Source organism: Lissotriton vulgaris, unplaced genomic scaffold, assembly GCF_964263255.1.
Source record: "Lissotriton vulgaris unplaced genomic scaffold, aLisVul1.2 SCAFFOLD_1313, whole genome shotgun sequence".
Taxonomy (NCBI): domain Eukaryota; kingdom Metazoa; phylum Chordata; class Amphibia; order Caudata; family Salamandridae; genus Lissotriton; species Lissotriton vulgaris.
In genome coordinates, this window is record NW_028252521.1 from 1 (window position 1) to 27,717 (window position 27,717).

Below are 27,717 nucleotides of genomic sequence, written 5' to 3' on the forward strand. Positions count from 1 at the left end.
TGGAATGGGATTGTGCTGATTTTGCAGTGTTTTTCGATTTTTGGGGGTGTTCATGGGGAGGGACATGCCATGTGGCTGGTGGCCATTTTGAGTGCAGCTACAGGCACTTGCCATGTGCTGGCAGGCAAGTGGCCATTTTGAATGCAGGCTTTGTTGTTAGGCCTCCAACCATTTTCCCTACTTTTCAACCTTTATTTATGCCAGGGGTAGTGAGTCTTGCATGGGCCTAGTATTTCTGTGGGTTGTCTTGAATTTAAACATCATGGAGGCCATAGATGAATTGGGATTGTGCTGATTTTTCTGTGTTTTTCGATTTTTTTTTTTTGTAAAATTTTGTGTTTTCGATTTTTGACCTGTTGTTGGGGCCTTGACCAGGGGTAGTGAGTGGTGCATGGGGCCTAGTCTTTCTGTGGGCTGTCTTGAATTTAAACATCATGGATGGAATGGGATTGTGCTGATTTTGCAGTGTTTTTCGATTTTTGGGGGTGTTCATGGGGAGGGACATGCCATGTGGCTGGTGGCCATTTTGAGTGCAGCTACAGGCACTTGCCATGTGCTGGCAGGCAAGTGGCCATTTTGAATGCAGGCTTTGTTGTTAGGCCTCCAACCATTTTCCCTACTTTTCAACCTTTATTTATGCCAGGGGTAGTGAGTCTTGCATGGGCCTAGTATTTCTGTGGGTTGTCTTGAATTTAAACATCATGGAGGCCATAGATGAATTGGGATTGTGCTGATTTTTCTGTGTTTTTCGATTTTTTTTTGTTGTAAAATTTTGTGTTTTTCGATTTTTGACCTGTTGTTGGGGCCTTGACCAGGGGTAGTGAGTGGTGCATGGGGCCTAGTCTTTCTGTGGGCTGTCTTGAATTTAAACATCATGGATGGAATGGGATTGTGCTGATTTTGCAGTGTTTTTCGATTTTTGGGGGTGTTCATGGGGAGGGACATGCCATGTGGCTGGTGGCCATTTGAGTGCAGCTACAGCACTTGCCATGTGCTGGCAGGCAAGTGGCCATTTTGAATGCAGGCTTTGTTGTTAGGCCTCCAACCATTTTCCCTACTTTTCAACCTTTATTTATGCCAGGGGTAGTGAGTCTTGCATGGGCCTAGTATTTCTGTGGGTTGTCTTGATTTAAACATCATGGAGGCCATAGATGAATTGGGATTGTGCTGATTTTTCTGTGTTTTTCGATTTTTTTTTTTTGTAAAATTTTGTGTTTTTCGATTTTTGACCTGTTGTTGGGGCCTTGACCAGGGGTAGTGAGTGGTGCATGGGGCCTAGTCTTTCTGTGGGCTGTCTTGAATTTAAACATCATGGATGGAATGGGATTGTGCTGATTTTGCAGTGTTTTTCGATTTTTGGGGGTGTTCATGGGGAGGGACATGCCATGTGGCTGGTGGCCATTTTGAGTGCAGCTACAGGCACTTGCCATGTGCTGGCAGGCAAGTGGCCATTTTGAATGCAGGCTTTGTTGTTAGGCCTCCAACCATTTTCCCTACTTTTCAACCTTTATTTATGCCAGGGGTAGTGAGTCTTGCATGGGCCTAGTATTTCTGTGGGTTGTCTTGAATTTAAACATCATGGAGGCCATAGATGAATTGGGATTGTGCTGATTTTTCTGTGTTTTTCGATTTTTTTTTTTTGTAAAATTTTGTGTTTTTCGATTTTTGACCTGTTGTTGGGGCCTTGACCAGGGGGTAGTGAGTGGTGCATGGGGCCTAGTCTTTCTGTGGGCTGTCTTGAATTTAAACATCATGGATGAATGGGATTGTGCTGATTTTGCAGTGTTTTTCGATTTTTGGGGGTGTTCATGGGGAGGGACATGCCATGTGGCTGGTGGCCATTTTGAGTGCAGCTACAGGCACTTGCCATGTGCTGGCAGGCAAGTGGCCATTTTGAATGCAGGCTTTGTTGTTAGGCCTCCAACCATTTTCCCTACTTTTCAACCTTTATTTATGCCAGGGGTAGTGAGTCTTGCATGGGCCTAGTATTTCTGTGGGTTGTCTTGAATTTAAACATCATGGAGGCCATAGATGAATTGGGATTGTGCTGATTTTTCTGTGTTTTCGATTTTTTTTTTTGTAAAATTTTGTGTTTTTCGATTTTTGACCTGTTGTTGGGGCCTTGACCAGGGGTAGTGAGTGGTGCATGGGCCTAGTCTTTCTGTGGGCTGTCTTGAATTTAAACATCATGGATGGAATGGGATTGTGCTGATTTTGCAGTGTTTTTCGATTTTTGGGGGTGTTCATGGGGAGGGACATGCCATGTGGCTGGTGGCCATTTTGAGTGCAGCTACAGGCACTTGCCATGTGCTGGCAGGCAAGTGGCCATTTTGAATGCAGGCTTTGTTGTTAGGCCTCCAACCATTTTCCCTACTTTTCAACCTTTATTTATGCAGGGGTAGTGAGTCTTGCATGGGCCTAGTATTTCTGTGGGTTGTCTTGAATTTAAACATCATGGAGGCCATAGATGAATTGGGATTGTGCTGATTTTTCTGTGTTTTTCGATTTTTTTTTTTTGTAAAATTTTGTGTTTTTCGATTTTTGACCTGTTGTTGGGGCCTTGACCAGGGGTAGTGAGTGGTGCATGGGGCCTAGTCTTTCTGTGGGCTGTCTTGAATTTAAACATCATGGATGGAATGGGATTGTGCTGATTTTGCAGTGTTTTTCGATTTTTGGGGGTGTTCATGGGGAGGGACATGCCATGTGGCTGGTGGCCATTTTGAGTGCAGCTACAGGCACTGGCCATGTGCTGGCAGGCAAGTGGCCATTTTGAATGCAGGCTTTGTTGTTAGGCCTCCAACCATTTTGCCTACTTTTCAACCTTTATTTATGCCCAGGGGTAGTGAGTCTTGCATGGGCCTAGTCTTTCTGTGGGTTGTCTTGAATTTAAACATTATGGAGGGCATGGATGGATTGGGATTGTGCTGATTTTGCAGTGTTTTTCGATTTTTTTGTGCTCTATAACTGAACTGATGTTCCTCTGTCTTCCATTTTTTTTAGGTGCACAAGACTCAAGAGAACCACCAGTGCCAGGAAGAAGTCCTTGCAGCGGTGTGTGTGTGCAGCATAACGTCACGCGACGTCACGTCTGGCCTCAGACAACTCTACAATTCGTGCAACTGCGGCCTGCTGTCTGACCTGCTCTGAAGAAGATGGCCCCAAAGAAACTTCTCCGTAGCTCCTCTAGCAAGAAAGTTGCTAGTAAGGAGCAGAAGAAGCAAGTTACCAAGGAGGCTGGTGTGCCACCCACCACTTTTTTTGGGAGCAAAAAAAAAAGTACGCCTGCAGCAGCAGGATCTGCTGGGGACCAACCTGAGAGCAGCACCCCTGCTCCATTGGGTTCAGTGCCTCCACCACCACGCCAACTTAAGTCAAAGCCCTTGAGTGCTTCAGAGGCAGTCAGTGTACTTCTCCAATCACCATCGACCAGTGATGTTGGCTCATCGCAAGAAAGTAGCAGCAATGTCCCTGAATCAACACAGGTTGTTGTAACTCATCTGACAAGTGTTGAACAACCACAGCCGCAACAACAACACCATGTGCAAGTACACGCCCAAGTACATGTGGAAGGAGAGGCAGCAAAAGGAGATGCGCAAGCAAAGGTGCATGGACGTTCACAAGTGCCCACAATAGTTGTTCCTCCCGAAGTAGGGGCACATTTGGAAATCGACAATGAAGCTGAGGTATCATTGGAAGCCACTCCTCCTGATGATCATTCATTGTCTTCCACATCCCTAGCAAGGAAAAGATCAAGGGGGGTGTCTACATCTTCTTCAAGCCCACCTCGTTCTGGTGCAAGTGATCTGTCTTGGGAACCACGACAACTGCGGTCTGACAGTGAGGCAGAGGCACACCATGATCTGCCACCGGTACCTAAGCGTAAAAGGAAGGTCGTCCAAAAACTCAAACCTATGGAGTGTGATGAGGCTCAACAAGAAGTGACAGATACTGCTGGTGATGAAGCCTCTCACGATGACGACGAGGCAGTCATCACAAAGGTCACTGCAGCCCCACCGGGCATGCAGCAAAGAGACATTTTGACCCTATCCCGAGAAGCTGCTGAGCGTGATGATGATGTCGGCGAGGAGGCAATGGAAATGGAATCATTAGATTTGGAGTTAAGTAGTACACCAAAACCTACCGCTTCCATATTTCTTCCTCGCAAGAAGGTACCCACCTCGTCCTCGACCTCAATTCGTGGTGGTGAAAGTGCAAAACGTACTGAAGTTCGGCAATCCACATCCTCCACTTCATCTGTCATTAGCAGCAGGACCACCACCACCAGTATCGCCGCCTCCTCCGGCCCCCGAAGACATTTCAAGTCTCCAGTTTGGACTTCTTTAGTGTTTGCCCAAAAAAGGAAAACGTAGCCATTTGTAGCCTTTGTAAGCTTCGATATAGTCGTGGTAAGCTTGGTTCTAACTATGGTACCGGAGGCCAGAGAGGTCATCTTGAGAGAAGGCACCCTGTCGAATGGTTTCCGCACCTAGAGGCGGTCAAGAAAGCCGGAATTGCACGTAATGAAAACGTTGATTTGTCATCTGCTGATGACGAGGAGGTAGAAGAAGACGATTCAAACACTTCACTTACACCCAGTTCCCATGTCAGCAGCACACCCCATGGGAGCCACACTAAGAGTGTGGGAGAGAGTGAGACATCAATGCGGAAAAGTTCATCAGCGAGCGTAACTGGGTCGAAGAGATCATCATCATCCCGTAAATCATTGGTCCAGGGCAACATTAAAAAGATGTTGTTTACAGAAGCGCAATATGAACGCAACCACCCAATGACCCGTCTGTATAACACTAAGCTGGCTAAAATGCTAGCTCTGGACCTTCTCCCTTTTTCTTTTGTAGAAGGGGTTGGTTTTCTAGAATTAGTGACAGTGCTCTGCCCTAAATGGAAGGTTCCTAGCCGGTTCTATTTTGCCCGAGTTGCGGTTCCAGCACTACATGAAGATGTTCTGAAGTTGATTGGGGCAGCTTTGGAGAAGAGTGCTGTTCACACTATACATCTGACAACAGACATGTGGACCAGTGGCGCAGGCGCTGATTACATGTGCATCACTGCACACTGGGTCTCTTTTTCAGGGGCTAAAGCAAAGCTAAACTCAGGTGTTGACACTAACATTGTTTTTAAAGGTGCTCGGAAACATGCAACACTAGCCATGTTTGGTTTGGAGAAACGTCACACAGCAGAAAACATTTTGGATGTCTTTAACACAAAGGTCCTTAACTGTCTGTCCCCACTAAAACGCAAGGTTGGTTATGTTTCCACAGACAATGGCTCCAATATAGTTAAGGCCATGAGGGACGGTTACTATTTCAGAGTGCCGTGTTTGGCGCACTGTATAAACCTGGTTGTCCAAAAATTCTTGGGTAATAAACGCAGTGCAGCGTACAGTGTATTGGACAACTGCCGAAAAATTTGCAAGCATTTCAGGCATTCTTTTAAGGCCCGCAAGCAGCTGAGGAGCATGCTATATCAAAGTCAAATGCCAGTGAAAGCACTCATCCAGGAGGTGGTAACACGTTGGAACTCAACCTTCTACATGCTTGAGCGTCTGTATGAGCAGTATACGCAACTCGATCAATTTTTCTTGAAAGAGGGTATAGAGGAGCTGAGGATGGGTGGGCCGCAATGGAACATAGTTGAAAGCCTAACACGCATGCTTCGTCCTTTTGAGGTCTTCACACGTGCAGTCAGCAAGGAGGACTCTAATTTGGGAAAAGCTATCCCATTGTTGTACATGCTGGAGGACCAACTGAAGGAGGTGTGTTCTGTGTTTCGAAAAGATGACAAAAAGAAAGACTCTTTGCTTCTGGCTGAGACATTATTAGAGCTCCTACAAGGTGATGAACGTCTTCAAAAGATCCACTCAGAACAGCATTACATTTGTGCTACTATTCTGGATCCACGCTACAAAAAGGCGCTGGCAGGCAGAGCATTCTTTCCTTTTGCTGATGAAGATGTTACAAAGTACAAACGTTGGCTAGCCTTGTCAGCCAAGAAGTTTGAAACAGAACGGCTGGAAATTGAAGGAAATGGCAGTACATCAGCAGGCCATCCCCAGTCAAAACAATCCACTTCTGCACCTGTGGCTGTGGCACAAGTGACCTCTCAGCCGTTAAAGACACCGGCAACCGCATCATCTGCACGAAAGGCAGCAGAAACATTGGAGGCTGAAGAGGATTGGCTAGCTCTGCGTGGGTTTGGTTCTCAAAAGGCCAGAGGCACAGCAAGAGCTACGCAAAGTGGAGGAACCTTGGAGGAGGACCTTGAGTCGATGGTGAAGGACTATCTGAATGACTCCACAGAGGTCTATGTTAATTCTGACCCATTGGCGTATTGGCATGGGAAAAAAGAATTGTGGCCACAGCTCACCAACCTGGCTTTAAACTACTTGTCTTGCCCACTCGCAAGTGTGTCTTCTGAACGGGTTTTCAGTGCGGCTGGTGGGATTGTAACTCCCAAACGGAGCCGCCTCTCGCCCAAAAATGTGGAGAGGTTAACAATGATCAAGATGAATCAGCACCTCATACCACCAGATATAAGAGTACGAGAGAGCGTGCCGGATGAAGAGGAGGTGGCCAGCACCATAGATGAGGGAATTTCTACTCTGTCAGGTGGCACTGACCTCACCCGGGCTGAATTCGCAGAGTATGATGACGAAGCCTTATTCTTATTCCTGGACCGTGATTCCGACTTCGAGCCCTGAAAATGAGACAACGAATCAATAACTTTCTTTTTCATCCTTATTCACTTTTATTCCTGTGTGTCTGTCTTTCTTTGTTGTGCACAGTTAATATAATTCAAACTTTAATCAGATAATCACAAAGACAAGCCCATCAGCAGAACTGTCTTCACTTGTTTGCTAATTTATTTGAAGGTGCCGCAGTCTGCATTCCTCAGGTTCACAAGTTCAGAAGAACATGCTCCTCTATCCTCCTCCTCCAGACTCCTATTTCCATCAAAGCAGAGGGCTGGTTTACGCCCAATGAAGAAAGACTCAGCACTTGTGGGGGTGTTGTTCTACCTCTTTGCAGGTGAGTTGACGGGTCTGGGGCCATTGCTGGGAAGCACTAAAAGTGGTTTGTGCCAAATCCGAGGCGGAAATTTTTTTGTGTTTTTGATGACTTGCTTGCCTTTGAGGTGCTCTTAGGGGGGGTTCCGTCTGTTTGTGGGTGAGTTTCATGGTCTGAGAGCATTGCTGGGACACTCTAATCTTGATTGCATTTGCTTTTCAGGAAATCCGTCGTGCCAACCCCGACTTATGGCCCAGCTACGCAGCGCGTTTGGACCGAAGGCCCAGAAATATTGCAAGTATGAGAGTTTGCTTTTGGCCTGTTTGGGGGTGTTATACTTCTTGGCGGGTGGGTTGCCGGGTCTTGGGGCATTCCTGGGAAGGTCTAATACCGGGTAGAAGTGGTTGGGACTAAATCCAGGCCGATTTTTTTTTGGGCTATTTCTGACATTTTGCTCTATGTAGCGTTTTCGGGGGCCTGTTTGGGGGGCTTCCTGGTGTTTGCGGGTGAGTTTCGTGGTCTGGGAGCACTGCTGGGACACTCTAATCTTGATTGCATTTGCTTTTCAGGAAATCCGTCGTGCCAACCCCGACTTATGGCCCAGCTACGCAGCGCGTTTGGACCGAAGGCCCAGAAATATTGCAAGTATGAGAGTTTGCTTTTGGCCTGTTTGGGGGTGTTATACTTCTTGGCGGGTGGGTTGCCGGGTCTTGGGGCATTCCTGGGAAGGTCTAATACCGGGTAGAAGTGGTTGGGACTAAATCCAGGCCGATTTTTTTTTGGGCTATTTCTGACATTTTGCTCTATGTAGCGTTTTCGGGGGCCTGTTTGGGGGGCTTCCTGGTGTTTGCGGGTGAGTTTCGTGGTCTGGGAGCACTGCTGGGACACTCTAATCTTGATTGCATTTGCTTTTCAGGAAATCCGTCGTGCCAACCCCGACTTATGGCCCAGCTACGCAGCGCGTTTGGACCGAAGGCCCAGAAATATTGCAAGTATGAGAGTTTGCTTTTGGCCTGTTTGGGGGTGTTATACTTCTTGGCGGGTGGGTTGCCGGGTCTTGGGGCATTCCTGGGAAGGTCTAATACCGGGTAGAAGTGGTTGGGACTAAATCCAGGCCGATTTTTTTTTGGGCTATTTCTGACATTTTGCTCTATGTAGCGTTTTCGGGGGCCTGTTTGGGGGGCTTCCTGGTGTTTCTGGGTGAGTTTCGTGGTCTGGGAGCACTGCTGGGACACTCTAATCTTGATTGCATTTGCTTTTCAGGAAATCCGTCGTGCCAACCCCGACTTATGGCCCAGCTACGCAGCGCGTTTGGACCGAAGGCCCAGAAATATTGCAAGTATGAGATTTTGCTTTTGGCCTGTTTGGGGGTGTTATGCTTCTTGGCGGGTGGGTTGCCGGGTCTTGGGGCATTCCTGGGAAGGTCTAATACCGGGTAGAAGTGGTTGGGACTAAATCCAGGCCGATTTTTTTTTGGGCTATTTCTGACATTTTGCTCTATGTAGCGTTTTCGGGGGCCTGTTTGGGGGGCTTCCTGGTGTTTGCGGGTGAGTTTCGTGGTCTGGGAGCACTGCTGGGACACTCTAATCTTGATTGCATTTGCTTTTCAGGAAATCCGTCGTGCCAACCCCGACTTATGGCCTAGCTACGCAGCGCGTTTGGACCGAAGGCCCAGAAATATTGCAAGTATGAGATTTTGCTTTTGGCCTGTTTGGGGGTGTTATGCTTCTTGGCGGGTGGGTTGCCGGGTCTTGGGGCATTCCTGGGAAGGTCTAATACCGGGTAGAAGTGGTTGGGACAAAATCCAGGCCGATTTTTTTTTGGGCTATTTCTGACATTTTGCTCTATGTAGCGTTTTCGGGGGCCTGTTTGGGGGGCTTCCTGGTGTTTGCGGGTGAGTTTCGTGGTGTGGGAGCACTGCTGGCTATATATACTTTACTTTGCAAGAGGTTTGAAGCAAATCCATGGTGGCTGAGGGGACTTAGGGCCTAGCTGCAGAGCGCGCGCGGAGTGATTTGGGAAATTTGTGAAAAAGTGACTAAGTCCCCATTTTTGTACTTTTGCTCTTTGGCTGTTTGGGGGTCTTCTACTCGTTTTCTCCTGGGTTGACGGCTCTGGGGCCATTGCTGGGAAGCTCTAATACCGGATAAAAGTGTTTTGGACCAAATCCCAGGCGGAATTTTTTTTGTGTTTTTGATGACTTGCTTGCCTTTGAGGTGCTCTTAGGGGGGTTCCGTCTGTTTGCGGGTGAGTTTCGTGGTCTGGGAGCACTGCTGGGACACTCTAATCTTGATTGCATTTGCTTTTCAGGAAATCCGTCGTGCCAACCCCGACTTATGGCCTAGCTACGCAGCGCGTTTGGACCGAAGGCCCAGAAATATTGCAAGTATGAGATTTTGCTTTTGGCCTGTTTGGGGGTGTTACGCTTCTTGGCGGGTGGGTTGCCGGGTCTTGGGGCATTCCTGGGAAGGTCTAATACCGGGTAGAAGTGGTTGGGACAAAATCCGCGCGGAAAAGCCTTTAGTTTTGGCACTTTTTGTAACTTAGGGTTCGTTAGGGTTAGCCCTAGCAGCAGGATTGCATGTGTTTCGGGGTGTTCTAGATTTTTCAAACTGAGTTCTGGGGTCTTAGAGCACTCGTGAGAATGTGTAATTTTGGTTGCAAGTCATTTGAAGAAAATCCATGGTGGGAAAGGGGGGATTTGGCATAGTTAAAGAAAGCCTTTGCCACTATTCTTAACTTAGGGTTCGTTAGGGTTAGCAGTATTTCTATTGCATGTGTTTGAGTGGGGGGGATTTCGAGTCTTGGAGCGATGCTGGCTATGGCTACTTTTGCTTGGTTGCTTGCAAGTGGTTTGAATGCAATCCACGGTGGGTAATGGGTAATTAGGGTACTTCGGCCTACTTTTACTTTCAAAGTAAGTTTTGTCACCAGTTTTCTGCTAGGCCTCGTTTTTTGAGATTTGATTGGGGGTCTTCTACATTTTTGCGACTGGCTTTAGTAAGGGTCTGGGTGGAAGCACTGCTAGGAAGATCTAATTTTGTTCTAAAACACAGTTTACAGTACACCTAGCTTGAGGGGCAAGATCCGATACATTAATTTGCCCATACATCCTTCAAAAGGTGACTCAGAGTACGCACTTTCAAAAACATTGTACTGTCTACTAGGAAAAACAAATTGTGACTTTTTGCACTCCACAGCCTACATGCCTTATATTTATTTATCAGTGGTGTTGTAATATTATATCACTTCCTGTTTTTCGTTGAATAATTACAGGCCGGGTTTCAGTCTCTGCAATGGGGAAAAAAGGATGGAGTCAGGCTTCACAGTAGCGAGCCACAATTCAGCATCAGGCAGGCAGTGGACAGGGTGTCTTCTGGTGACCAACATCGATGGACGAAGCGTCGGCTGCAATGGAGGAGTGCCGCTAATAGGAGGATTTTTTTTCTGCGGGCAACTTACTTACCACTTCCAACAGGACCACTACAACCACATAGATACAGTATCCCTTGCCTTTTTCTCTGACTGTGACTGCATTTCTTGGCTCTCTCTCTGCTTCTACATTGATCCCTTAACACATCACTTAGTCCACTCCACTATCACATCTGCACCACACATAGTCATTTGTAAGTGCTCCTACGTAATTCGCAAGTCGCAGCACGCCCCAGGCCGTAGAGGACTGGGATGGCCCCAATGATGAAGCATGTCACCAAGGGGCAACCCTGGTGAGTGAGGGGACACCTAGAAAAAAAGCAATTTCTCCTTTTCTATCTACTATACCTTCTGTCAGGTTACGCAGCCCCTAAGCGCCTACCGTACTATGAAACTACATTTCCCATGAGTAGGCGGGAGACTTGCAGACTATTTAGTGAGACTATATGAGAGTACCCTTGTATGTTAGGACAGCACTTCACTGATGCCTGTCTTGTCTTCTGTTACAGGTATCCTTTCCCTGCTGACCCTACCTTTACCCATCCCACATTTTTTATTTTAGTTTGTTATTTTTCTCCCCCGCCTAATGCCTCGAACACCCTGTGTTTACACTTCTGGGTGTTGGTGACATTTGGAAGTGGAACCATATTTGCATCGACTGGATCACGGGGAGTAAACCTGACACCTTCCAGACCAACCCCATTGAGTGTTGTTGTGAATGGATTTATAGTGACCAGCAAGGCTCTCAGGTATCTGGCTACAGAGACCTTATGTTGAATATAGTTATCAATATTTCCACCCACGCCCTGTACTGTCGCATTCTTTCTTCCACAGTTGTCGAAAGTACTAATTACTTTTAACTGACATGCATGCAGTTACAGTAGTGTATGCACTTTCAAAGATTGATGGATAGGTTTGTACCCAAAGATTTGTTTATGTTCACAATTGTTCGTCCATGCTGTGCTACTTTTTCTTGTCTCCCAAAACCTTTCCCAAAAACCCCCGTACCCATCCATTTTTCAAACCCTAACCCTCTTCCCCCGGGCTGTGTGGTTTTGATTGATGTGTGACTAAATTACAGCAATAAATCCACACACTTGCTGGGGAGGATAAGGTGATAGCAACAGGCTGGTGAAGAAATCCGATGATATATTCTTACTCTGCTTGACAAAGACCCATGGCTAATGTCAAAGAACTTCAACCGAATTAGTTATACTTTAACATTTGTTAGGCTACAACGTGGCACTGTTCTAGTGTACTTCTGTCACCTGCTATATTCTGTATTGTACCTTTGTATTGCTCAGGAGCACAAACCAGATTTCATTTTCTTTTTTTCATAGGCAAGCAACTGCCACTGTGTCACACCACTAGTACCACCGCTATGAGGAAATTTTATCCGCCCAGGATTGCCAACCTTATTTGCTGTTTCCCGTGGAGCCAGCCCTGGGCCTAGCCCTACTTGCAAACAGAAATTACAGGTAAGATAGGCGTTTGGTTGGAGGTAGTATAATGGAGTATTAGGAGAGACGAGAGATTTGATTGACGGTAGTACTACTAAAGTCCTAGGACTATTCAGGAAAACAAACTTACTGTTATGTTAAACCCCCACCCACCAGACTCAAAAGCAGTAAAAAACAGGTATGGTCAGATAAAGTTTCAAAAAGTATATTTTTATAGCCCTAACAAAAGAATCTCCCGCAAGACCCTCCCTAACCCCAACGATTGTCCTTCAAAAGTCCCCAAAAATCACAACTCCCAATTCCCACCCCCCAAAAGTCTCTAAAAAAGGGGCAAGGGACACTATGGCAGGGTGCTGTTGGAATTAGCAGCCAGGGCATCATGCTCCTTGCGGAGGGTGGCAAGTTCGAAGCGGAGGCCCTCCACCACGTTCTTATAATTATGGACCTCCTGCTCCAGGTAGGACAGTCTGAGGGATAAGCGGCGCCGGTGTGCCTTGCAATTCCTGTGAGGGGCAGCTGCTTTCTTTGCTGCTGGGCGGTGGCGTTTGGCTTTGGTAGCCCGGCTCCGTACCGCTGGAGCACTGCGCTGGCTGGCAGCCCGCACGGAGGAGGAGGCAGCTGTCCCAGTGGACGTTGTTGTTGTTCCAGACTGCGTCTCCTCCTCCTCCAGGGCCACCAGCCGCCGATATTCAGCAACAGTGGCATCCAGCCTCCGTTGCCGGGCCATTCGAGCCTGCTCCTTCCTCCTTGATGGTGTCTTGGATTTGGAAGGAGCAACTACATGAAAAAAGAAAGACATAGTCTGTAACCAATGCTCCTTAAGATTAACACAAAATGATTGAGCAGAAAGTTGTCACAGTACAAGTAGCAAATTGAAAGCACAGTGCATAACTATTGAGGACAGTATCTATGTAACCTCCGACTTCTTCATCCTTGCTCTAACATTAGTGGGAGTTTAAGGAACAAATTCTACGAGCACTATGGACTTCTATTACAGTCGACTATGACAGTACACCACTCTTATTCTTCTTCTTCTCTCTTGTTTAGGACAATTGGTACGTTATCTTATGCAAGCCGGCATAATGCCAGCGCAGTGAACTTGCACCCGAGAAAAACAGACGCACACCATGGTGAGTGAGACAGACTTGCGTTACTGTACCGGTCCAGTACATGCAGGTGGTGAAGCTCTTACTTTTCTATTACGGGTGGCACTGAGAATACTCTGTTAAAAGGGCTACTGCTTAATTAATTTAGCTTTCACCCTACAGTGCAAATGAGTATTAGAAAAGGAAAATGAAGAAGCTAAATTATCTGATTATCTATCACTTCACATGGGATGTATTTGATGACATATGGGATGACTTTAGGTGCTTTGCTTATTATTGAGTGAACAGTGATACCCCCACACATGAATGACGTACTACTACTAAACTAAAGTTATTAAGGGAGGTAGGGAGTGCCCACCGTAATAACTGGATATATGCTGTGCTTGCAGTTGCAATACAAACTACTGCTACTATTCATGGTAGTCTTTGGACAACGTTACAACTTCTTTTCCTTGCCTTTCCTACACTGGAACGGACGTGCGGGTGCGGTGTTACATGCTCTTCAAAGTAACACTTAGTTCATCCAGTGACCGTCTACTCTCTCTAGATTCACATATGCTATCTAAGAGTCAGATAGTACCATGAATGATCCAGGCATCCATCCATTCAAAGTATATTGCACACATACAGTTTCTGTCTCACCCACCCAGGCTGTTCTCCTTCCACCCATCCTTGCTTCATCATTCACCCAGCCATGCACCATACCATTTTCTTACCTTCCCAGCCACCTCGGGGACCAAGCAAACACATATCATTCTTCTTTGCCAGTCATCATTACATTTCTCGTGCTTCCACACTTACTTACACCCTTCTTTCGCTTTTCGTTCATCCCATCCATCAAGTTCACCTCAGATCTGATTGGGATTCTTCTCGCCAAAAACTTCACAGCTAAGTCGAAGTACATTTAGAGGAGGCTACTACCTGCTTTTTTTATAATACACCCGTGCAGAAAGCACACTCTGCAGTCTTCAATCTCAATGACTAAGGAATGTATAGCTTACCTCTGCCCGCCACCACCGTGTGAACCCTCACAGGCATGTCCTTTTCCGGCACTTGCACCGCCTCCTCCCCAGAGTTGTCCTCCTCGTCCAATGCCACCACCTCCGCGCTGGCCCCGTCTCCAGATGTTCCACCTACAAAGTACATTTAATAATGTTAGAATACACCACTCACTACTATATAATATTTGGTCTAGGAGGAAGAAAGAAATGTGAAAAAAGTGTACAATTTAATAATTTTTGACTGTCTACTCTAGAGTAAAAAGGTCCCTTTTTCCAGGGAAGGCTGTTGTCTTGCTGCACTTTTTGGCACAACTGATGAATGTTTGCTTTTTACTTTTTAACACGCACCACTTTTTCTCCTAACAGACAGAACCTTGACTTCTAAGAACACGAGCAGGATCAAGTTCAAACCAGGTGAGAGCTCGGCTCGACCACAAGAAATGTGTCCAATTAATCGTCAGCACTAAGCACTTTTCCATTTTCAGTTACACGTTCACTTTTATGACAAACTTGAATTTAATAAATGTGTTTACTTTTAATAAAGCTTTTAAACTTAAATAGAGTCTGTGGTTTTTGGTCATCCAGACTAGAGTGGATGAGCTAAAGGTTTTCGAATTTTTGCAAGCATGAGTCCGTGCCTCTGCCATCGGTGACTTTGGGAGCTAAATGACTCTGCCACACTATCTAGTCAGTAAGGAGATTGGGGCCGGGGTTCAACTACAAAGTCTGTTATCACTGAGGTATGTGGAAAGTCTAACAGTTACAGCACCTATTATAATTGATAAGCTAAGCGATGCATTATTTAGTGTCCATAGTTCTGTTTGTGCAGATTTGTCCCTGCAACAGTAGTAGAATGGATTGTCCTATCCAAACCAAAAGTAAAGTAGTATCTTATTATTTCTTGGTGGTGGTCATTCACCTTTTTATTGTTGGCAATGGTCAAAGCATAAACATTTAGAATACTTGAAAAGACAATATGGACAATCCCAGAGGACTACACTCAGTGCATAGAGCTATTGCTGACTAGAATGGGAGTCCAATGGAAATGCCAAATGTGCAATCTTAGTTAGCTACACAGACAGACTAATAAGAATAATCTAGTAATACCACACGGAGTCATAGGGATAAGAATTTAGATCCTGTCTACAAGAAGATCAAAGACGATTTAGAAAAAATCGAATGAGGAACGCTAGGAAAAAATAAGTACTCTATATTAAAATTAAAACTTACTGGGGCCAGCAAAGGAGCCCTCGACTGCCCGGTCCTGGCCTGCATCGACAACAGCACCCTCCTCCTCCTCCTCCTGTGTCCTCCTCTTGCCCCTGGGGGAAGCTGATGTACAACATGAAAGAAAGAAAAACAGAAAACATGGATGATATTTATTTCTCAACCAAATCAAACATTTAAAAAAGAACTAACAAAGTAACAAAATATTTTTGCGAAATAGCAAATAGGGAACGACTCCACGGGATATATTATTGACCAATCTCATGTGGTCGACTACGTCATTACTTTAGTATTGCTTGATTTGCGGACCGTCGAATTGGAAACTACCCTATGTAACTCACTAAACAAAGTACTAAAAAGGTTTGCCTAGGATTGGCAGGCAGCAGTCCGCAGCACGCAAAGTGACAGCCAAAGTCCATTGTGATTGAAGATCAGCGACAACACTAAAGTTTCCTACTACATTCACCAGTCATTAAAATACTCAAACTATTAATCCACCACCACTATTTCTTCTTATCGCCATGTGTACAAAGGAAGGACTGGACTTGAGTCTGTAGGGGCTGATTTATAAGGCCCTTGCGGCTCTTTTGCTCCATTGTTGCGTGACTTTTGTGACGCAGCGACAGCACATAAGAGGCGCAATGGTGCGGCGTATATTAACAACGTGACGCATCTGGGAGATGCATCACGTTGTAAAGCCCTGCGCCAATAGGGGTGTTCCGGCGCAAGGGAGGGCGTTCCTGCGCAGGAACGCATCCTAAAAGTGGCTGAGGGAAATCTACAAGATTTCAATCAGTCACTTTGAGGACAATGATGCGTGACTCAAACCCTGCGCCTGCTTGAAGCAGACGTACGGCTTGACGCAGCATTGGGGAGATAGGGCACCCCAGAGAATTGATGGAGCTGCACCATCGTTGCGACGCAACTCCAGCAATGCGCCACCTTTACGGCACAGATGCGTAACGCTTTGGTGACGTTTTGGGCCCATGGCGCGCCGCATTGTAATACGGCGCACCATGGGTGATGGTGGCGTGACGCACAATTACTGGCGCATCCCTGCAACTTTGCAGGGATGCGCCGGTAATTAAAAATCTGAACCTTAGTGTGTAGCATTGCGCAGTTCTTTCAACTACACTCATACATAATTTCACAGGCCAATGAAATGAACACAAAATCTAAAACAAATAAGCATAGTAGCAACACTACTGAGAAGGAGAGCAGTGTACCTGAAATGCACAGAAGATTTTGAAATAAAATGTACCTACAATGTAATGAGCAGCATTATTGCTCTTGTAAAAAAAACAAAAATTTGCAATATAATAACACAGCAGGAGAAAACATAGTAGTAAAGACATAGCTACTACTACTCACCAAGCCCGGGGATCTCAAGGCCAAGGAGGTCGAGCAGATCTCGCTCACGGGTCAGGACATCCGTCCAGCGGTGGGTGGCCTGGTTGTAGGTGCGCCAGACCCGAGAGTGGTGGTAAATGGCCTGGCACACCTTCTCCCACCGCTTCCGGCGCTCCCGGGCCCCGTACCCGGCACTGATCTTGCCGCCTCCCATGATGGTCCTGGGGAGGCGGCGCTGAACATAAAAAATGAGCTGGCCCACCTCCTCCGGGGTAAAGATCTCCCGTGGCATCACTAGCTCCCCCCTCAAACGCCCGCACGGGAGCCGGACACGGGGTGCGGGACCCTTCCCCTTCTCGGGATGCTTCCCGGCTCCCTTCACCATGGTCTGGGCGGAAAGGAATAAAGAAAATAGAATAGGGAAGAGAAGAAAAGAAAAGAGTTTACAAAAGTAGTTTAAAATTAACCAAAAGTAGCAGTAAACACAAAAATATAGGGCTAGAAAAATAGAGGGATAGATAATAAGTAAAATAGATAAAAAAAAACTTCAAACAAGCAAAGGATGGCAGAGATTGACAGAGGATACAAAGACCATGCCCAGAACCATAGCAATGAATGAGAAACAAGATGGCCGCGCCCGTTCACGACCGCGCGGGTAAGTTCGCGCGAGATTTTCCTTGCGAACACGCGCGAGACTGTACTGGCAAACCGCGGACTTTGCGAGATTACACTTCGCGCCCGGAAACGGAAATACGTCAGGCAAACAAGATGGCTGTGCCCTTGCACGACCGCGAGGGTAACTTCGCGTCTTGCGCTACGAGCGGCTCGCAAAAACGCACAAAACCTTGCCAACTAACACGCTGCAAAAAAAACAAATTGCATATTCGCACGAATTTGCGGCTTCCGAATCCGATCTTGCGCGTGTTCGCACCCCGCGAACCCCGCGAAATTGCAGAAAAACGAATTTTTCAAAAGTGAAAGCACTCGGCAGGGGCAAGAGTTCAAACTCATCATTAGTAACAATTCCCGGTAGTGCTTCCTGACTGGGGCCCCTCCAGAATTCAGTTGCTAGTTGCAACAATTGTATGACCCTGCTCTGACCCTCACAGCAGGCTCATACAATAGCTACAAGTAGGCCACAAAGAAGGTCCTGGGGAAAAAAAATGCACTGCAACAGAAAGCAAAATTACAGATAAGGAAGCAGGTGCCAGACTGGAATTTTAAAACAGTGACACATTAATAAACTAACCCCAAATTAATTCATCTGAGTTGAAGCAGGGATGGTGTGCTTGCTTTTCCCCCCCATAATCTACAGTAATGATGAACCAGAGGGTGGCATTGATGTAACAGAGGGTTGCAGTGGTGAAACAGAGGGTGCTGGGAACCTGTGATGATGAACCAGACGTAGAAACAACATAATTCGCGACCGTTGCGCGACGAAATGTAAGTTCGCAATTGCGAACTGGTACGAAACCCTCGCGAACTGGCAGAAATCCTTGCGAACACAAAAAAAAAAAAAAATCCGCAAATTCGCAAGAATTCGCGGATTTTGCGGATTGCGAGTTCAAAAATCCGCAAATTCGCGAACGCGAGATCCGCAAAATTCGCTCATGCTTACATTCAACACAACACAACCCACAAAAAATCCCTTACAACGAATCCAGCAAACATTAGCAAAACAGTGTACATCGCTAAAAGGAATAGGCATGTTTAGAGATCTAGGAAAGGTGTAAACAATTAGCAATGCCCTCCAATCATAAGCCATAAATGCGAAAAACACACACCGATAGCTCCGTGACTAAGGGCCAGATGTGCAAAATTGTGTGTTTGCAATTTCCTAATAGCGAATTGTAGCGATTCGATATTATGAAATTTCTAATTTTGATGTACAACACTGTGTTTGACATTTTTTAGCGATGCGCAGTGCGTCGCAAATGAACCTGCGTCATTAATAGTCATGAGGCAGGTCACAATTTGCCATCTACTGTGAATGGCTACAATCACAGGGATGGTGGCCTGCTGGGGTCAGCAGACTACCATGTCTGTGACTACTTTTTAAATAAAGCAATATATTTCTTTTTAATGCAGCCCATTTTCCTTAAAGGAAAGCGGTATGCATTTAAAAAAAAGTTATCTCTTCATTTTTTAAGATTAGGCAGTGGTCGGTGGGACCATTGCCTGCTCCTAAAAATGTTGGTGCCCACATTCACTAAATGGAAGGGGTCCCTTAGGGGCCACTTCCCATTTGCGAACAGGTTACCACCAACTTGAAGTTGGTGGTAACAACGAATATTTTGGCACCGCATTCCCGCTTGCATAACATTCATACATACCAGTGCTATTCAGTATTAGGAAGGGACGCCCTAAGCACACCCCTTCCAAATAACGAATCGCAAAAGCAAAATGCGATTCGGTAACAAGTTATCGACTTGCATGTTGCCTTCTGTACAAGGCAAACTGCATTTTACCAACTGCAAACGGCCCGATGGGGCATTTGTGACCGGTAAAATGCTTAGTACATCTGGCCCCAACACTCAACCACCTTTATCAAATTCCCAAAATAAATCTTTATACCCACCCTGAATCAGTACCTGGTCTGCAATGGTGACTCAAGACCCATTTGGAACATTAGTGACCTACTGAGAAGATACGGGTCATGGCCGAATAAGGGCTATACAAACGTCAATAACATACCACAACAAAACATAACACAACAACATAACGTAACATATATAACATGAAATAACAACATAGCATATATTGCATAACATGACAGCAATATCACTTATAGTATCTGTCTAAGCGCCAGGACGCCCCTTTGCGGGGGCAGCTGTGCGCTATAAAAATAATATTAACATAACATAATATAACACATAACATAAAATAACATATTTTGCATTAGGTATGGAGTTTTTTCAATGTTACACTATTTCCTCACATAAGTACTTCAGCTCTGACATTCAGATATCAAGTATTTATGGCAAACGCCTGCAAATGAGTTAGCACCTCTGTGTCGAATCTGCTACACGTGACCTGTTGGCCCAGTCTCTTAGAGACCCACCTCCTGCCATTGACGCCAGACCCCGCCCACCCTTAACTTTTGGAGTCCTGAGTGTGACTCTGATGTGCTTTTACCCGCTGCAGCATTTTGAAGTAGGAAATTGCAGCTGCGCAGTCCATATGTGCAGGTCACACATGGTTGCTTGCACAGCACTACGTAATCAAGACCTGCTGATGTCACGAGGGGTTCCCGTGAAGAAGGTAAGTCAGGAACTGCAACGAAGGATCCAATCTGCAGACACGATTGTTGTTCCATGTCAATCGCACACACAATCTCCTCTCCTGACATATTGCCTTGAAATGAATTGTGGCAGTAGCCTGACAGCTGTCGAAAGCCCTGCTGTGCACCCATTATCCATTAATTCCCAGTGACGGCCTCCGGATGAAGGTCACAGATTCACACAGGTGGCAGGCACGTGTCTTGTTTGTATAAACAGATCCCCACTAATGGCGGCAGCCAAGGGGAAGGTCACTAATGCAGTGTTTGCTGGAGGGACCTAACATGAAGAAAAGACCTAACTCTCCGCTGCACAGCGGCTCTCAAATGTGCAGTCTAAAGGTCACTTTTAGAGGAGACACATATTTGATGACCAACACGGGTGTTGGAGACAAATTTATCAGCTAATATTTCGGCATCATAAACAGCATCCTGTAGAATATAAAAATGTAGGGGTGGATATATCAAACTTTCATGCAACGCAGAAAGGCATTTTGCTGCACTATGTGAAAGGAAATGTGTTGCATTTCACTTTATATGGTTATTCCTGTTTTGGTGCCCTTTTGGCTGCCTAGCACCAACGCAAACACCATTGCGCCGCGGTGCAAGGAGGCCTCCGTCGTAGGCAGGATTTTTTTTGTGCACCGTACTGCACATCAACATTCCTTAGAGACATTTTCCTAGTTTTAAGTGTGCTTCAGATTACAGCACAATTAGGAAGAGGAAACATTGATGAGAATTATAGATTTTTCTCCACGTTGTACCTTCCCACGGGAGGCATAGGCGTAGCATTTAGACACAATCGCTGGTTTACCAGTGTTGGTAAATCTGTGTGTTTGCAGTTTCCCCTCACTTTCTGCCCCATTTTAGACCCCTGGATGCTGGTTTTCTGAGTCAGAGAGTGCCCTGGTCTCTGCTCTGAGCAGGCTTATGGCCAGTGCTACGTTGAAAACACCAAGTGAAAACACATACTTGCATTATGGTACACTATGTGTTAGGGTACACCTATGATTAGCATGACCTACCCTATACGTTTCTAGTAGATATTAGGGTATGGGGATTAAAACTACATCTAAGGCCCTAGTAGATAATAGGGCATGGCAGTTTAGAGGCCAGCAGCCTTTGTAGCACTTGCATGTTTGCCGTGCTGAGGACAGAGGTCAGTTTAAAATCAGCGCTGAGTTCCAGGACAGCTTTTAAATGTAAGTTGTGTCCAAACTCGAGTTTGGTGATAGGGGCACTTAAAAAGTGATAAAGTACAATATTCTGCCATTTTAGGTACCCCCAGTGGTAGATGCATATTTACCACTACTATTAACCCACTTTCAAACACTGACGATACGCCAAACTCCATGAGTGGACAGGTGAGACCTCCCATGCTCCACCCAAGGAACCTTTTGTGCTGGGTTTCGTTACTCTAGAATGATCAAGCCAGGCTGGGCCATCCAAGGTGGCCATGCACGGCTTGTTAAATCTGACTCAGTAGTTGCGTCGCCCTTGCGCCCCCTTCGTGGTGTTACTCAATGATAAGTCTGCCCCTGAGTTCCATTTATCTTGTGTCCCTTTATTTGCTTGGTGAGAGTTTGTTTTACTGGAAATTGTGGACGTCCTTTGGCAATATTACTCTCTATTGGTGTTGTGAAGCCTCATTTCGCTCTGGCCAACAATACACCATATCCATCTATCTAGCAGTGTTTCTGTGTGTTTTAAAAGTATGATTCTACAAGACCTCAGAAAGTAGGGTTGAAAGTGATGTTTTCTACTAAGGTTTTAGCTTTTCGCTGTCTCTTGACTGTAACAGGCATGTTGCTGTGGCATTCTCACTGAACAGACTAAACAAGGGAGGGGGCAGCAGAGGGCAGGAGAGCCTCTTTGCCCCATTGTGGTGACTGCAGACGCCGGCAGGATGCAAAGGTCTGTTGCAGAATATAAAGTTGGGTTGGCTATAAAACCATTATTGGCTTAAAGTATTGTATATGCAGGGATGTCACATGGCAGATATGTACGCTTCTCTTGCCACAAGTCTAACAGGTCAAGCAGTGACCGCCATTAGAACTACGGCTTAAATGACTTGAATCAAGCTATGGCCTTGGTTTTAATTTTTCAATCTCACAATTTCACCTGCACTTTTCTGTGCTAGGTGAGTGTCTAGCTCTCCCAAGTTTGTCACACCTGGTACAACAAGGGGGGAGTGGGTGGAACAACTTTTTATCTTGTGATTTTAATAAAATAAGAAATGTTGTCTTTTTCTTTTCCCTTTTGCCTCTTGCTCTTTTTCCCTCCGCTGCTGCCCCCACTGACCCTCCCTCTCCCATGTGCTCTTGCTCCCGCCTCCCATCTGTCCCACCCTCCCTCTGACCCCTTCTTAATGGTGGCCACTGCTCGATAGTGTGAGCAAGACTTCTGACCTCTTAGTCAGGAAACAGCTATCCCCTGCTCACGCAGCTCTGTCGTAAGTGCCTAGTCCCCAGCACTGCCTCAGACTGGAGTTCGAAGCCCCTCTGCCTCACCTCACCCATGGTCCTTCCGCTGCTCAGGCAGTGTCAGCATCTGTTTACCACTCTCCATGACTTTTTTTTTCTTTTAGCTTTTTTCCTCTTTTTTCTCAACTCTCTTTGCCTTTCTTTTCCTGAATCACTGACAAAATATTGAGAGTCAGAATATCGACCTACAGAAATATCGACGTAAAAGTATCGAAGTCAAGAATATCGTCATATTATCTACATTATGGTAAGTACAAAAATATCATACAAATTTATGTTAAAAATATTGTCTTTTTAAGTTACAAAAATAACATAAAATAAAGTGAATAATACATGATAATGAAAATATACATAGTTAAAAACTATTTTAAAATGTTTAACAATCATAACTAATATATATAATGTAAAAAACAAATTAAACATATACATATAAATATATACTTCATAATATTTGTTAATATTTATTTAATAACTTATAACTTTGTTAAAAAATATCTTATAAATTATGAATACATCTCTACACCAAAACAATAATATAAATAAATATATATGACAAATTAAAAAAAATAGAATTCTTTTTAATATTTTTAAAATTTATTATACACTACATTAACTAAAATAATACAAAAATTATTAGGTAGCAGAGGGAATAAAATTAATATTCCATAAATATATGTATACATAATATAAATCAATTAATTAAAATTAAATTAATTCCCATCCTATTCCCCTATAAACATACAACCCGCTCTGATACTAAAACGCAAAATTTACTTTAAAAAAATGACTAATTTCTAAACATTTTATACATATATTTTAAAATAATTAAAACATATTTTAAAAAATGTTAAACACATACACATAAAATACATACTCAAATACATAACGGTAATATAAATATAAATATTTATTAACAATATTTTTGCTAACGATATAACTTACTTCGACATTACTTACTTAGATATAAAAAAAAAACAATATTACTTGCCTTAAGGTCGATATCCTGGTCACCATTATTCTTGACTTCAATATTCTGTCCTTACGATATTTAAAACTCAATATTAGTGTAGGTCGATAATAAAATCTCGATATTATGGCTGCCTACCTGTTATCCTGTTACTACAAACTTTGCAACAGTATGGTAAATGTTGGAGAGCGTAGAGGTAAAAATTACTATTCCCATTCCAGTGAGTGCAACAGTAGGGAAAGTGTTGGATGGCCTTGATGTAAAAATTACTATTCTCACTCCAGTGAGTGCAACAGTAGGGAAAGTGTTGGATAGCATAGGGGTTAAAATTACTATTCCCACTCCAGTGAGTGCAACAGTAGGGAAAGTGTTGGATAGCGTAGGGGTAAAAACGTACTATTCCCACTCCATTGAGTCCAACAGTAAGGAAAGTGTTGGATAGCGTTGGAGTTAAAATTACTGTTCCAACTCCAGCAAATTTAACAGTGTGAAATTGTAGGATAGCATAGGGGTTAAATTAACATACTTATTAATTAAATAATTTTTTCAAAATAAATAACATAATAATAATTCAATAACAAAAAAACGTATAATAAAAACCAATACAATTAATATTTACTTAAATAACAGTACATTACTTCCCACCCTATTCCCCTATAAACGCACAACCTGCTACACATAAAAAAATAACACAATTAATAAAATGATCAATTAATCAATGAATAAAAATTAATTATCAATTCATAATTAAATGACAATACATTAATAATCGATACCAATCAATAAAAATTAAAATGTACCTAATTATAATAAATAACTTCCCACCCTGTTCCTCTATAAACTCAGAACCAGCTGCACATAAAACACACACTTAATTTAATTATCAATTAATAAAAATGAATTACCAATTATTAATAATTAACAATAAATTAATAATCAATACAAATTAACGACAATTAAAATGTACTTAATTATAATAAATGACTTTCCACCCTATTCCCCTATAGACCCACAACCCGCTACTCATAAAAAATAGCACGTTTAATTTAATTATCAATTAATCAATTATGAAAATTAATTACCAATAAATAATTGATTAACAGTAAATGAATTAACAACAATAAATAAAAAATCATAATAAATCAATCATTATTATAATGATAAATTAATTAATTCTTAAAAATGAATGACCAATTAATAATTAATTAACAATAAATGAATAATCAATAGGAATGTATACATAATATAAATGAATTAATTATAAATAAATTACTTCCCACCCTATTCCCCTATAAACCCATAACCCGCTCTGATACTAAAACGCAAAATTTACTTTAAAAAAATGACTAATTTCTAAACATTTAATACATATATTTAAAAATATTTAAAACATATTTTTAAAAATGTTAAACACATACATATAAAACACATACTCAAATACATAACGGTAATATAAATATCAATATTTATTAACAACTATATTTTTGCTAACGATATAACTTACTCCGACATTACTTACTTAGATAGCTTAGATATAAAAAAAAACAATATTACTTGCCTTAAGGTCGATATTTTGGTCACCGATATTCTTGTCTTCAATATTCTGTCCTTACGATATTTAAAACTCAATATTAGTGTAGGTCGATAATAAAATCTCGATATTATGTCTGCCTCCTAGTTTTGCCTTTTTCTTTTCCCTTTTGCCACTTGCTCTTTTTCCTGCCGCTGCTGCCCCCGCTGCCCCTTTCCCTCCTGTGTGCACCTGCTCCTGCCTCCCAGTTGTCCTGCCCTCCTTCCGACCCCTATTTAATAGCATCCACGCCACTGGCATGCCAAAGGAGGTGCACCAAAGGCTAGCCCATCTGCGCCCATCTAAGACCAGCGCTAGAGACACTGGTCCTTCAACCTGCCAGTGCTACAGCTCCTTGGCCCTCCTCGCACTCAACACTGGCCAGGACAACGACTGCGAGCGTTAGTCGCTTATGGATAGCCACGGATCCTTCACCTGCTGCCACTGTCGCCACTCCTTCGCTTTCACCAAGACCCAGGACCCACCTCAACCCTCCAGCTACAACTCTACTGATCCCAAACCTTGCAATGCATCCTCCTCAACATTCGCTCCCTCCACAGACTTGCTGGGGAAATCTGGGACCTCCTCTACAGCACCACTCCTGACGTCACCTTCTCCACAGAAACCTGAACGAACGCTGCCTCAGGACCTGCCATCGTGATCACTATCCCCAAAGGCTACAAGATCACCCAGAAGGACTGCCCCAACCAGCCTGGAGGAGGCAGTGCTATCACACACAAATCTAACCCCCAACTGAGCACCCACACCGATGGGCCTACATACCTGATTGCAAATCTTCATTTCATGATACAGCCCAACCCGACCACCACCCTCTGAGGCACCCTCATTGATAGATCCCCTGGACCCTGCGCGCCTTTCTCTGACTCCATCACCAACATCACCCAGCAAGCCATCTCCTCCACCGACTACTCCTTGCTGGGAGACCTCAACTTCCATCCTCGACAACCTCCAAGACCCCAACTCCACCTCCCTCCTGGACAACCTCCTCAACATCAGACTCAAACAGATCATATCAGAACCCATGCACTCAGCAGGACACACCCTCGAACCCATCTTCAAATCAGGAAACTTCATCACCTTCAGCCACTCTTTCAAACTCCCATGGACGGATCATTGTTGCATCCACTTCACCTTCAAAATAACCATAGCCCGCAAACATCCACACCAGCTTCAGCGCAGGAATTGGAACAAGATCTCCGACGGCCTGCCTACCACCTACCTCAGCAGCTCTGCTCCCACTGCCACGGACAATGACCCAACCTCCGTCGCCTGAACCCGGCATGATTGGATCACTGACTGTGCCAACACCATCGCCCCCCACAAGGAAACCACCAACCCACACCCCAAGAGTGCTAGCTGGTTCTCCACCGAACTCTGAGTATCTAGAGGAACCTGAAGATGCTATGAAAAGATGTGGAGGAACTCCAAAGCCACAGCAGACATTGACAACTTCAAAGCAGCCAACGCCGCCCACCACAAACTCATCAGATGCACAAGGAAGAAAGCACTTCAAGACAGGATTTCCACCCCCGCACACAACAGCAAGTAACTCTTTGGCATCATCAAAGAGTTTGCCCAACCCAACAGCAAGATAACTGGCATCCGCACTCTCCCAGGATCTCTGCCACAGACTCAGCGCATTCTTCCATCAAGACCTTCTATGACAATTTCGACAACCACAACCTACACGTGGAACCTACATCCACCATTCCTGAAACCACGCAGCCTACTGTCTACTCTGTGGAAGAGGTGTGGTGCCGCGGCTAGGTCGACTGACTCCGGCATCTGGGGATCATGGTTCGATCCCCAGGACCGGCGGCAGATTAGTCCAGCACCATGTGACTCTGGGCAATAGCTTGCTTAATCTTCCCGACGGCCCGCAGCACCTAGAGACCATTACGGGTGATTGTGCGCTTTACAAATGTGGATTATTATTATTATTATTATTACTCTTGACATTTGGACCGCCAGTCACCATTGAATACACCCTGAAGACTATGAAGTCAACCCACTCCAGGGCCTCCATAGACCCCGGCCCCCGCCACACCTACCACAGAGTAGCTGACATCATCGCCCAAGCTTCAAAAAATCATCGACCGCTCCTTTGAGACTGCCTCCTTCCCTGACGATTGGAAACATGCTGAAATCAACCCTCTCCTGACCCCACCAACCTAAAAAACCTCAGATCAATCTCCTTACTCCCGTGCCCTGCTAAAGTAATTGAAAAAGCCGTCAACATCCTCAAACCCTCCTAATCAAGTTTCAGGAAAAACCACAACACCGAAACCGACCTTCTCGCCACAACAGACGACTTCCGCTCCCTTCTCGACAGAAGAGAGACTGTGGTCCTCATCCTCCTGGACCTCTACGCAGCCTTCGACACAGTCTTTTACCGCACCATATCCCACAGACTTCTAGATGCAGGAATCCGGAACAAGGCCCGCGACTGGATCCACTCATTCCTATCTGGCTGAACGCAGCGGGTCAGGCTCCCACCCTTCATCTCGGATCCCACACCAACCAAGGATCTTTCATCAGCCTCACCCTATTCAACATCTACATGGCCCAACTTGCACCCACCGTCAGATCTCACAGACTCAACATTGTATCCTGCACAGACGACACCCAACTCATCCTCTCCCTATCCAACAAACCCAACATCTCCAAACACAACTTTCAAGAAGGAATGGAATCATTCACCAGGAGGATGAGGAACAGCTGTCTACAACTAAACACAGAAAAAACCGAAGCACTCATCATGGGCTGACAACCGACACCTGGAACAACACCTGTTGGCC